The sequence below is a fragment of the Ochotona curzoniae genome, unplaced genomic scaffold (genome assembly GCF_017591425.1).
Source record: "Ochotona curzoniae isolate NIBS_2020 unplaced genomic scaffold, NIBS_Ocur_1.0 scaffold_3208, whole genome shotgun sequence".
NCBI lineage: Eukaryota > Metazoa > Chordata > Mammalia > Lagomorpha > Ochotonidae > Ochotona > Ochotona curzoniae.
Window position 1 is genome coordinate 35,805,653 of NW_024467106.1, and position 12,779 is coordinate 35,818,431.

Below are 12,779 nucleotides of genomic sequence, written 5' to 3' on the forward strand. Positions count from 1 at the left end.
TTCTCATTCCAATGGGTAAGAAATATGCTAACAAATTTAAGAGATGATTATAGGTTATAGGTTATAGGTTATATTAGTGGGAAGGACACTTGGAAGGGTCAAGGACACTTTTTGAGAAAGTGACTTCTGAAATGTGTCCTGCAAGGGGAAAGGATCCTGTTCCACAGAATTTTAGGCTTGATTTCCAGAAAAACAGGATTACAAGTCACTTAAGATTATGGTTAATAGGAGAAAAGTTTGTGGAAAAACTAAGGAGAACTCTACTAAATTAATGTTTGAGAGACAAGCTTTATCACTGGCTTCTGTTGGAACCGACAGACCAACCTGAGATAATGGGATAAAGGGAATAAATAGACAATTAAATATTTTAAGCAGGGCATTAAGATGGCACTTTCAGCTTATAATAATCCCAATTGTTTGAATTGTGGGCAAGAAAGGGACCACTCAGAGGTTAGGTTTAGTGAGTATAAGTTGTAAGCTGTGCTTTGTTAAGGGCCTTCGGAGTAAAAGGACAGGGCTTTGCACGTGTCACAGAGTCTGCAGTGAGAGCAAGGTGTCAGCTGTCCCACATTGTCGCCTTTAGCACAGAACATTATGTGTCCATTTTCTAGGAATTTGAGAAAGTAGGATTGTACTTGTGGAAGGTTTGAAGGGTTGGATTCCTTGAACATGAAAAAATAGACTCTGGAAAAGTTTCAAGTTTTACTCTGATTTTTATTAGCAATGTATCTTAAATAAATCGCTTCAACTGTGCCTCACTTTTTTCAACTTCTCTCTCTTACTCAACAGGCAAAGAGACAGAGAGAGGAGAGGGACAGAAGGTGAAAGGACGGGGAGGGGAGGAAAGAGAGCCTCCATTCACTGGTTCTCTTTTGCATTTCCCACAATGACCAGGACTGACCAGGTGGGAGGACCAGTTTAGCTCTCTCACTTGGGTTATAGAAACCCAATTATCTGAACCATCACCCCACTCCCCAAGAAATGCACTGACAGGAATTGGGAATCTGGAACTGGGGAGGGGTCTTGAATCCAAGTAATCACTTATGGGACATGAAAATCTTAGCCTGTCTCTTTATTGCTTGATCAAATGTCCACTGCTGGGGCCCAGCGCTGTGGCCTAGCAGCTAAAGTCCTCGCCTTGACCGTGCTGAGATCCCATATGGGCACCGGTTCTAATCCCGGCAGCTCCACTTTCCATCCAGCTCCCTGCTTGTGGCCTGGGAAAACAGTCGAGAACGGCCCAAGGCCGTGGAACCCTGCACCCGCCTGGGAGACCTGGAAGAAGTTCCTGGCTCCTGGCTTCGGATCAGAGCAGCACAGGCCATTGCAGTCACTTGGGGAGTGAATCATCGATTGGAAGATTTTCTTCTCTGTCTCTCCTCCTCACTGTATATCTGACTTTGTAATAAAAATAAATAAATCTGTTAAAAAAAATGTCCACTCCTCCTCATGTTTAAAAACAAACTTGGTGGGTCTGGCACAATGTTGTAACAAACTAATCCTCAGCCTGCAGTAGCAGCATCCCGCAGGGGGTACTAGCTACTCTTCTTGCTGCTCCATTCCCTGTACAGCTCCCTGCTTATGACCTGGGAAAGCAGAGAAGGATGGCTCAAGTGCTTTAACCCCTGACTCATGTGGGAGATCCACAAAGAAGCTCCAGGCTCCTGGCTTCTGCTTGGCTCAGCTCTAGTCACCGCAGTCATTTGGGGAGTAAACCAGCAAATGAAAGATCTCAGTCTCTTTCTCTGTGTCTCTGCTTTTCTCTGTAATCTGCCTTTCAAGTAAAGATAAATAAATCTTTAAAAAAATCAGAGAGAGTAATATCTGCATTGTATAGTTGTGTAGATGTTACATAGTATGATACCTGCAAAATATTAAGAATTTCTGGAATACTGTAACCAACACACAATAAGTCTTCCTTTAATTGTTGGCCATATAAGTGGCAATCTGATACTGTGAATCCCAAAATAGAAGAAAAATATCGGGCATTGTTTTTATAGTTTAAGAAAGCATTCCCCTTGAGTACTTTTGAGTGAATTAAAACTCTTAGAATAACTCCCATTTTTCTTTATCAACACTCTCATTTTTAACGTTTTTTCTTTTTGTAGATCTCAGATTATCAGGATGAAGCTAGGAAACAGGGTTAAAAAGAGTGATGAGTGTAAAATAATAATTTCATAACTCTAAAGATAACATTCCTTTGTTCAGCTCTGCTATTATTGCAAACACATTTTCCACTTTTGATTGATTGCAGTTAAATTTATTCTGTAAATTGAGCATAACTATTTTTGAAAATGTGTTTTCAGATGTGTTCAATAATTATGAAATATTGAATTACCAAGGAATAACTTGTAATTTGCATGTAACTTTAATGTCAGATTCTTAACTTTTAAAATGGTAGGTTAATGTGTTAGTATAAGTCATTTTTCAGTTCTGTTTTTCTCCTTTTCTGCAAACAGTTTACATTATAACAAAATCTTATTTTGCCTCTTGAAATTAAAGTACATGAACCTTCAAAAACATGACTGTATTTGAATATAAGTTTTGTGTATTTTCTAACAAGGAAAATAATGTAATGGATAGCTCATGGCCAGTTTGTCATGTTCTGAGAATACCAAGATAAATATGATGTTTTTTACTTTGAAAATGTAAAATTTTCTAAATATGAGAGACCTAATTTCTATATGACCTTTAGAAGCCTTATAAGGAAATTGTCACGGTAGTGAAGATGCCAGTTGGAGCTCCTGCGTCACATATAACTGTGACCAGATTTGAGTTCAGAGTCTGCTTCCCATTCTGGCATCCTGCTAATATGCACCCTGGGAGGCAGTAGGTTATAGCTCAAGTACTCCTGTTCTTGCTCCCGTTCTCCCACGTAGGAGACACGGAAGTTTTAGCCTGGACCAACTCTACATTTTGTGTGGGTGGGCATTTAGAAAATGGATCAGTGGAAATCCATTTCTCTTAAAAATAGGTCTTTGTAAATAATGAAGCATTGTTGCTATGATTGTGGTAACATGGATGTCCTTGTTAAAGCAAGCGTCATTTTCCTTTTTCCTCCCCCTGCCTCCTGCTTTGGCAGCCTGCACTGGGATCATGAAAAGAGGCTCAGAGAAGAACCTCAAACGTGGATACCACCAGCATGAGCAGCCCAACAGTCCAGCCTGGTGAGTGGAGAACTGTGATTCCCAGCTCTGTGTTCTATGTCGTACTTTATATATATGATGTGGATCCCATTTCTCATGTAAAAAAAAAAATCACAGTTTAAAAATTAAAATGAGAGTATTTAGAAAATGTAGCCTTTAACTTTTAACATGAATTGGAAAACCTGAGTGATAAGCTATTTTGTGGGAAGAGCCACCAATTTTTCTATACACACACGATTTTTAAAAGACTAGGCAACCTTGTGAGCATTGCATGTGTTTCTTGAGTCCTGTTTTCCTTATTTTAACATGGGAATAGTTCTCTGCTTTGATTTTTCTAATTAGCTAAAAAGTTGCATGTAAGAAATCCAGAAGTTGGCTTAGTGAAGACAAGGGGCTTATACATGTAAGCATTACAATCAGCGGATTCTTTGCAAATGCTAAGTACTCGTTACTAAACACTTTATTATATTGTGATATTTAATCCGCAGTACCTTAAAAATTACCATCTACCAGATGAAGAAACTTTACCACTAGCAGATGATAAAAACTGATTGTAAATCACACAGTGTTCCCAAAGCAGGTATTTGAAAACTTGTCTCATAGCAGAGTCTCCATTCTTGTATTTATTGATAAACTTGGCAAGATTTATTCAGTATTGCTATAGTTTCAACGATATTACACTCCCTAAACTCTTAGACCTGGTTAAACCCCAGTATCTCATGTGAATGGTTAATGCATTAGTGTTTGGTGAATAAAGACTTGGTCCAGTGGTGCCCTCTGAATCTGGAGCCATTAGGGAGTGACTGGATTGATTTGGGTTGCTAGAACACCATGAGCAAATCATCATGACATTATAAGGGAAGACCACATGCAGAATAAAAAAAGAACATACTCTTGTGTGTTTCCTGACTGCTGTGGGATTTTCCTTTGCCATCCACGTGCCTTCACCAGATGCTTACACCAGAGTATATTCGTGGTCTTGACCTGTGAAATTCTAATCTAGAAACTGAAGATAACCTTTCCTTCCAGTACACACTGCTCGTGTATTTTAGTAATGACAAACTGAATCCTACAGGTAAGTAGATTGTACTGTTTCTTTTAGCTGAAATGTTCTGATTCTCAATGTTTAGTACTTAGAATATGAAAACTGTCTAGTTATGTGAGGCCTTTCGGTTTGTGAGTAGTTTATGACTACATACTTTTACTTCAAACTCATTTATTCTTTGTAAAGTGGACAGGTTGTGGATCACTTGCATGATTTGATGAATGAAAAAAATTAGAACCTGAAGGGTTATCTTGTTATCTGGGTGTTTTAGACCTCAGCGCTTCTTAGGCTCTCTGGGGTTACGAATCAACTCATTTGTAATCCAATGCAAACCAAGTGTTTTGGTACAATTATTTAAAATTTATGGCTAGAGAGGTTAAGTGCCAAAAAAGTAGCTTGTATTTTTTACAACTTTTTCTCTAATTCTACAAACAAATTTTTCTTCACACGTCTCTATAACAGTTACTAATGCGTTTTCCGTTTGCATGCTGCTGACCGTGCAGACAGTGACTGCCTGCAGGCCGGTTGTGACTAGGTAGGACACACCGTTGCACTGGCAGAGCTAACACGGAAACAGGAACAACCGGGCAGGTGTTCTTGGCTTTCTATCCTCAGTTTTTTCAGGTCTTTTCATACGACTCCATATTACCTCATCCCACAGAAACAAGCCTGTTTTATGAGCTAGGGGACATTTACAAAATTTTTAAAAATTATTTCTTCTATTTTCATCTTGTGTATTCTTTGAACAAAGAAGTTAAATTGTATTTAGAAGTCTGATCCAGACATATATAAAATGCTAAATGATAGAAACAGACCTTGGTCCATTATGAATTGGAAACAAACCTCATATCCCTACTGCATTGAAGGAATTTAAAAGTAAATTTTTCTTCTTCATTTAAAAAACTGCTGAGGAAAATCACATCCCCTTTGATGTAAGGTAAAGGTGTATAATATTGAGTCAGTAATGAATCTTTGTGATGGTTTTATGGTATTTTTTCAGTTTTACTGAAATGGATCCAAGTATGTATATGTGCTATTTTATTACTAACTATTTTACAATATTGTGAAAGTAATATTGCATAGATGTTCTGGAAGCATTTTTGGTTGTGAATAAATATTAGAGGATAATTGACATTTTTCTCCAAATGATGTTTTTTGAATACCTTTTATCTTCATTCAAAACACTAGAAATCGGTTGTTGGCTTCTTTCTGGTGGATACAGTATCATGTCATACGTTAAGCAAATATATTTATTGAAATACTCAAAAAATACATAAGTCCTCAAAGAGTATCTCAGTAAATTATCACCATGTCTTCACACCTGTAGTGCCGCTCAGATTAGAAAATAATGAACCTCTTTGAAGTTGCTCTTATTCTTTGCTAGTCACAAATCTGAAGGTTTCATTAAAGAACCCCTTTCCTAAATTCTACCATTATTTATTATTTGTTCTTAATAAGTGGAACAGTGGAGTTAGTATTTTATGTGTGACCTCTTATTCTCATTTTCCCACATATAAGATTCCTAAATGTAGCAGTGGCTTATCTTTCAGTGAATTATTTTGTAACCAGTTTGTGGATCTTATATCTTGAAGCAAGTCTGTTGAAACATGTGGAACTTTGTAGTGGTGCACAATTAACTTTACAATCTAGTCCTTCTGCAGCTTACATCTGGTAATTATCAGGAAGGTCTATTTTGACTGTTCTGATGCATGAATTGTGATAAATTTTTTTTTATTTTAATTAATATTTCCACAATGACTGATAAGAATGGTACTTTTATCCCAAAGCAGCAACTACCTACCCCTGTCCAATTTCAAAAAAATGGAAGTTTGGATAAAACACTAAGAATAACAGTAGCTTTATTCACCTGTCTTTTTGTCATTAAAAATTGAGTATGTCATTAAACATACTCAAGCATGGAAATCTCATCCAAGTTAAATCCAACTTAATTGTTTTGCTCAACTTCTACATTCCTGTTAACTAATTTCTACATTACATTCTATCAAATTTTATCTTATTCCATTGAATACTATCCGATCTTAGGACAGCAGATTCACAGCTAACTGGTAAGGATTAGAATTTGCTGTGGAGAAGTGATCATACACCCCATTCCTGTGTTGAGAGATTTAATTATCGGTCCTGCCAGTTGAAACGCGAGATGGCACATGGGCAGCAGGCATGAACATGATCCAGTAGGAGAGCTGGTTGTGACCGAGGGCCTAAGGCTTTCACCCATGTGGGGAGTATGACAGCTATATCATTTTTCCAGGCATTTCCTCTGGTGGGCTGTGTTATGTGGTTCATTTGCTTCCAATGCTATTAGTTTCCAAACAGTATGGAACATTAACTGATATGTTAAGAGGGTTTAAATGTGCATAATTTGATGCTATGCTGACATGTTATTTGTTTTTATGAAACCGTATTACCAGAAATTAGCTAAGCCCCAGTGCATTTATTTTATTGTAATATATGTATACATATATCAAACTGTACATTATGTATCTATATAGAATATAAAATTTACTACCTTAAGTTCTTTTAATCTGTGGTTCTGTGTGCTTAAACATATCATTATTGTTGTATGACAGTCATGAGAATATGTCAGTAGAACCTCAGTTAATTATAAAACTCTATTCATCCACATTTTATTTATCTTTTTTTCACTTAGCTTCTTAGACTCTGCAATTTCAAGTGAATTGTTTTCAAGATCACTGATTGCTTTCCGTGTGGTCAAGGATCCTACTGAAAAATTGCAGGGAGGCCAGGCATGATGGCTCAATAGGCTAATTCTCCCATCTGCAAGCCCTGGGATCTCATATTTGCACGGGTTCATGTCCTGGCTACTCCATTTCCCATCCTGCTCCATGCTTGTGGCCTGGGAAAGCAGTAAAGGATGGCCCAAAGTCTTGGGAGATCCTGAGGGAGCTTCTGACTCCTGGCTCTGTAGAAGTTCTACTCTGACCCTTGTGGCTCTTGTGGCCATTTGGGGGGTGAACCAAAGGATGGAAGATCTTTCTCTCTGTCTCTATTTCTCTCTGTAAATCTACCTTTCAAATAGTAACAAATAATAAACCTTTGTTTAATAAAAGGAAATTTTCATGAATTTTCAGTTTTGATATTATCTCAGCTCTAGTACATTTTATAATCTCTGTGGATATTTTCATTTGTTTGTATTTTATTTTACTGATTACTTCAAATTCTTTATTCATAATCTCTCTGCTTTGGCAGTATTTAAGACAATTTTAAAGTCTTTTCTAGGAAATATGATATATGTGTTTCTTTAGGAGCAGTGTGACTAGGTTATGATCATTTCTTGAGGATTGGCCATTTGAAAAAGGAACCATGTCTTTGCAAACTGGCTCTGTGTTGAAAAATGCAGCTAATCAACTTGGCTGGGTGACTCTATGTCTTCTCAGAATCTTTCTGTCTCAGCATGGCCTATGATTTTTTTGTCTTCCCTGTATACGTTTTAGAGCTTTGGTTTCCAGGGTGATGCCATTGCTCTTGCTTCTTTACCATTTCAGTGAGAGAATAAGAGCCTGGAACTTCACTATCCATCAATTTTCTAATGTCATCCATAGCTGCTTTTAAATGGACTAATTTCATAAATAGACCATTCCTGTTGTGTTTTTTTGCCCTTACTGTTGGTACCTTACATTCCTCTTCCGAAAGCCTCGTATCCTCTGGTTTTTATGCATCTGTAACTGACCCTCCTCGCATCTGCTCTGCTTCCATAAGCCTGCCGGTCCTTACCTAGCTTCTAACCTCAAGTTCAAACTGTGCCACTGATTCCTTTCTTTTTTACGTCACTTCTAAACTGTTTTTGCTGTTCATTATTCTATGTCACTCTTAGTTATACCTCTGCTTCCTCTTTCTAAATTCCAAATCAGGTAAGACCGAATCATTTCCTTGGAAGCAGATAAACAGATCAGAACATTACAAGATTTCTGTTTAGCTATTTCTGGCCCCAGAAAAGGAATTGCAAATCGGGCCATGTCTTCTTACCACCTGTGAAGAACTGTACGTGGCAGGGAGCATACGTCACACAATTTTCTGCCATTTTGAGATTTTTTTTTCCTTCATTAAACAATCTCTTGCTTTTTGTGGCTCTCTACCACCAAAGATATTCTTCTTTTAAGCGGTGTGTAAATTTATTATTATTGTTTAATTTTGTTTTCATTTTATAATTTATTTTCCTTGGATTGGGGAGGGGAAGAGTTTAAGCTTCCTGGGTAACACCTTTCTGATGATTTTTAAAATTCTGATTCGAATGTATTTTGAATGTAATAAAGCAGCACATATCTTATATATGCGTTGGACACATGGTTTCAGCATTGGCGTGCACCAATGTCAAGGCCTGTCAGAGTCAGGAGGTTGCTCACGTCAACAGCCTTTCTACTGCATCGCTTGCTGCTCTTCCACGGTATGTGGAGGACGAAGAAGCTGAGTTTGAGAGTCACTTAAGCCAACTTAACTACTTATTGGTCAATTCCATAAACATCTGTTTCTGATTCTATCTTATTTTTACTTTTTATGTATGTATTTCATCTATTTGAGAGAAAAAGAGAATGAGAGGGAAAGACAGAGAAAGACTCCCATGTACTTTGTCATTTTTCAAATGTCAGCAAAAATGGAGGCGGGACATGATGAGAGCAAGAGGTTCCAGAAGTTCAATCCAGGCCTCTCCTGTGGGTGGCTACCAACCAACTGGTTGAAACATTTCCTTCTTGTTCCTGGAATCTTCAATAGCAGGAAACACCTGAAACTGAAAAAAAAAAATGAAGCCAGGGTTTAAATGCAGACACCCAATAAGAGCTGTAAGTGCCCCAAAGGATGTTTCAACCACAAAGCCAAACACCCACCTATTGACTTTGTATTTTATTATAGAATTAATTTGGAATTAATTTTGTATATGAAATAATTTAAGTTTTTTAATCAATTTATAGTACTATTTTCACACTTAACCAACTTCTCTGCAGTATAGAATTAGTTGAACAATTTTAATTAAGCTTCTTTTCAGATTTAATAAAAGAATAAACACCTTGAAATTGAAGCAATAATTTTGGTGAAGTGATTATTATATTGAAAACGTCAAAGTAGTAGTTTGTTAATTAGTAGTACAGTCAGCTCCCCAACCCAGTAATAAAGAACTAATAATGGCCTTCACCAAATGTTTTTAAGTTTATTTAATAACATGGAGGAAGGAGTTGGTAGATTATGATTTACTTCATCAGGCAGGTTTACTTTTCCTCAAGATTATACCTGTTTTTTTTCAACAAATATATTTTGAAAAGCAAGAATGTTTATGGCTAGTGTCACTCAAAAGAAACTGTATGCATAATATATTCTTTAGTTACAAAAACTACTGAACATGATGGACAAATGAAAAATCATTAACAGGAGTAATTAAAAGGAGAAGAGTTGCATGCCCATTCATGCAAACAATTACAGTATAAACTTAGTTTTATACTGATGCATGTTTATTATTCAACAAAAATGAATAAGGAAAGCCCTTCCAGATATTTCATGAGTAATTTCCTGGTAGAAGAAAATAAAGGTAAAAAAGTGGCTATGTATTTTTCTATATTGTAATCTATATTATAAAGATTGCCTATATAATCTATTATGTGTATGTGTGTATACATAAAGGGTTCTGAATGTTATGTTCTAAAATCTGGGTTCGTAGCATGCACTACTGAAACTCTAAGGTAAAAGCAAATTTCCCAAAACCGAATGACACCTTCTTCCCAACCCCACGTGAAAGGGAAATATTTCGTCATGGTGAATCTGCAGAATACCCTTGCACTGTCTTGATTCTTTATCCTTGCAAGAATACTTCCTCATGAAGACATGATGTGAAGTACCTGAGCTGGGAAATAGAATCATTTCCTCTAATTTCATGGAAAAAAATACATCTTTAAAGACAGGAAGGACTTAGTACAAGTTACTTACATGTTTTGGTTTTGTTGAAGATACTTTTACATGTTAAAAACGTTTCATTGAAATAGCTACTTAGGCTTTTCCTATTTTTTTTTTATCAAATCACTGTATATTTCTGCTATTTGTTCTCTTAAAAGATTTCTTTATTTGAAAGGCAGAGTTACAAAGGGGGAGAGGTGGAGAGAGATGTGTTTCAACTGCTGGCTCTGTCTCCAAATGTAAACGATAAATAAATAAAAGTGCGTAAATGTTGGTGAGTTTTCCTTCATGGAATTAGCTGACCTATCTACAGTTCATTTTTCTCCTAAGCCCAAAGTCAAGATGCTCTTTGATCAACTTAACAATTCGCATTTCAATGGAATTGGAAAGAATTGATATGCTTATATCCAGAGGCAAAATTGGAAAATTGACATTCTCTTCGTTTTTTACTGTTTTATCTTTTTAAGTCATGCATTTGCTTTTTTGATTCAGTGTCTTGTTTTAATGCATTCCCACTGCTTTGATACATCAGACATTTTGAGGTATATCAGTGAAAAATAATTTGGTAACTTACTTTATATTAAATTGAAAATAATGGCTCATCCCCCCTATATAATGTCATTTTCTTTAATAATAAATATTACATATATATTCAAGGAACTATAGGGACCAGTGACAAAACTGAAAGATAGTATATCTTTACCATAAAATTTTTGTGACTATAAAATTTGTTTTCCAAATCAATAAACACTTAATATAAGAAATGACCATTGGAATTAATGCATACGGATATTAGTGTAAATTAGGATTGTCCTTGATAAACCAAAACAACAAGGACACCAACCTATGTGCCATTTTTTATACCCAGAATTCTTGTCTGGGCATTCAGTCTTGCATGTTGCCACTGCCTGCAGACATATACTGCTCTGCAAAACTTATGGCCAACACTTAGAGATGTTCAGAAATGACTTAGAAATACTAACGGAAGCAATTTTCTTACTTTTAGTCCAAATATACAGTTCTTTGGGGAGAAAGAATACACTGATCTTAACTACTTTTCATTTCCTCTCTTCACGGAGTAAGTTACTGTGTGAATTTACACTGCTCCTTTGAGTAACTGCTTTCATATCTATAAAATAGTGGTGGAGGTGGGTAATGAGTTTATAAAATACTCAAACATATTTCTAGCACAAATATCCCATGAATCTTAACAGATGCCATAATAAACTTTCATACTTCCAATAAATAATGACACAAACTAAGAAAAGTCATTTGCATATAATTGATAGCGATTTTTAGAGCTCTCCAGTGATGGAAGATAAAAGTGACAAAAACTTGCAACTACAAGTCTGCCCTTATTTTATGGTTTTAATTTATGATCTCTGTCAAATACCAATAAAAGACCCAGGTACAATTATTTTTAGTTAGAGCCCGGGTGAATGTTGGTAAAGATAATAATTTATCTTATTGACTATGAAATGAAAATAAAGGCACTAATTGTTATTTATTTTTAAAACATTATTTAAATCAGGTTATCAGTCATGATTCTGTATTATTTGTACTGAAAGAATAATATTACCTGGAGATTACACAATGGTTATTCACAATAATAGTGGCAACTATATGATTATTTTCTGTACAGTAATGGCTAGGATTGTATCATGGAAGTCCATTTTGTTTTTCTGAGCTAATAAGAAATATTGATGTTAAAGTTGGGGACAACTTTGGAAGAGAATGAATAGAAGTTTAAGAAGCAGATCACATTTCAAAGACTGTCTCCACTGGTACTGGTTTTGTAAGGTTAGACGAAGTTGCTCATTCTCTTTGAATCTGCTCCCTTTATCTGTAAATTGCACTGCTAACATACAACTCAGAGTAGCTCACAGCATTAAGAGAAGTAAGTAGTGCTGTCACGGTCACTGCAAGGTCACAGACGTCGTATCAGTCATTTTCCCTTCCCTGGGAACTTTGAACAGATATGGTCAAGAACTAGTACTTCATCCACTTGTCTTTAATCCTTGATGTTTTGGTAATGTTTATGTATAATAAACCCTCCTAAGCTGTACAACTCGAAAAAAAAAACCCTAGTAGCAGTGACTTACAGAATGTGTTGAAGTCAGTTGCGTGGTTGGGGTAAACTTGACCTGTGTTTCTGGAACACTAATGCCCACCACTTGGTTCTCATTAAAGAAGCTGCTTTAGATCTTCTAAGAATCCAGGATTTTTGTTTGTTTGGTTGGGTTTAAGCTCATTTATAATAAAAATAAAAGGATATATTCTAATGTAAGTTATGAGCACTTCATTTGATGCAAAAATGTGTTGATATTTCTGGAAGAGGAAGTAAATAGTTAACCTATCAAGCAAGGCTGGAACAACACATCATTTTCCAGTAAACCCCCAAATAAATGACAGTAAGCAATGAATGGTAAGAAGATAATACTGAGCCCACGAAAGGACTGTTTGTATAACATTTTAAACTCTCAGTGAGGCAGAAAAGAAATTGTCTTATTATCTCGATATTATGTAATGTGTTTCAAAATGTCCTTCTAGATAATTATTTTGATTTGTGTTCCTTTAGAATTGACTTCAATTTCCAGTAATGTCTCTTATCGTTTTATCTTGGTATCGAAGTAAATCAAAAATTTATGACAGACTATAAATTGTACTTG

The 12,779-nt window shown here is 36.0% G+C and overlaps 1 protein-coding gene across 1 annotated transcript in view; it reads left to right on the forward strand.

The window, feature by feature from the left end:
* Positions 1 to 12,779, forward strand: part of LINGO2 (leucine rich repeat and Ig domain containing 2) — a 946,590-nt gene that overhangs the window by 532,665 nt on the left and 401,146 nt on the right. The window contains exon 4 of the mRNA XM_040963550.1: positions 3,083 to 3,167. The gene's annotated coding sequence lies outside the window, so the exon portion shown is untranslated. The remainder of the gene's footprint in view (positions 1 to 3,082; positions 3,168 to 12,779) is intronic.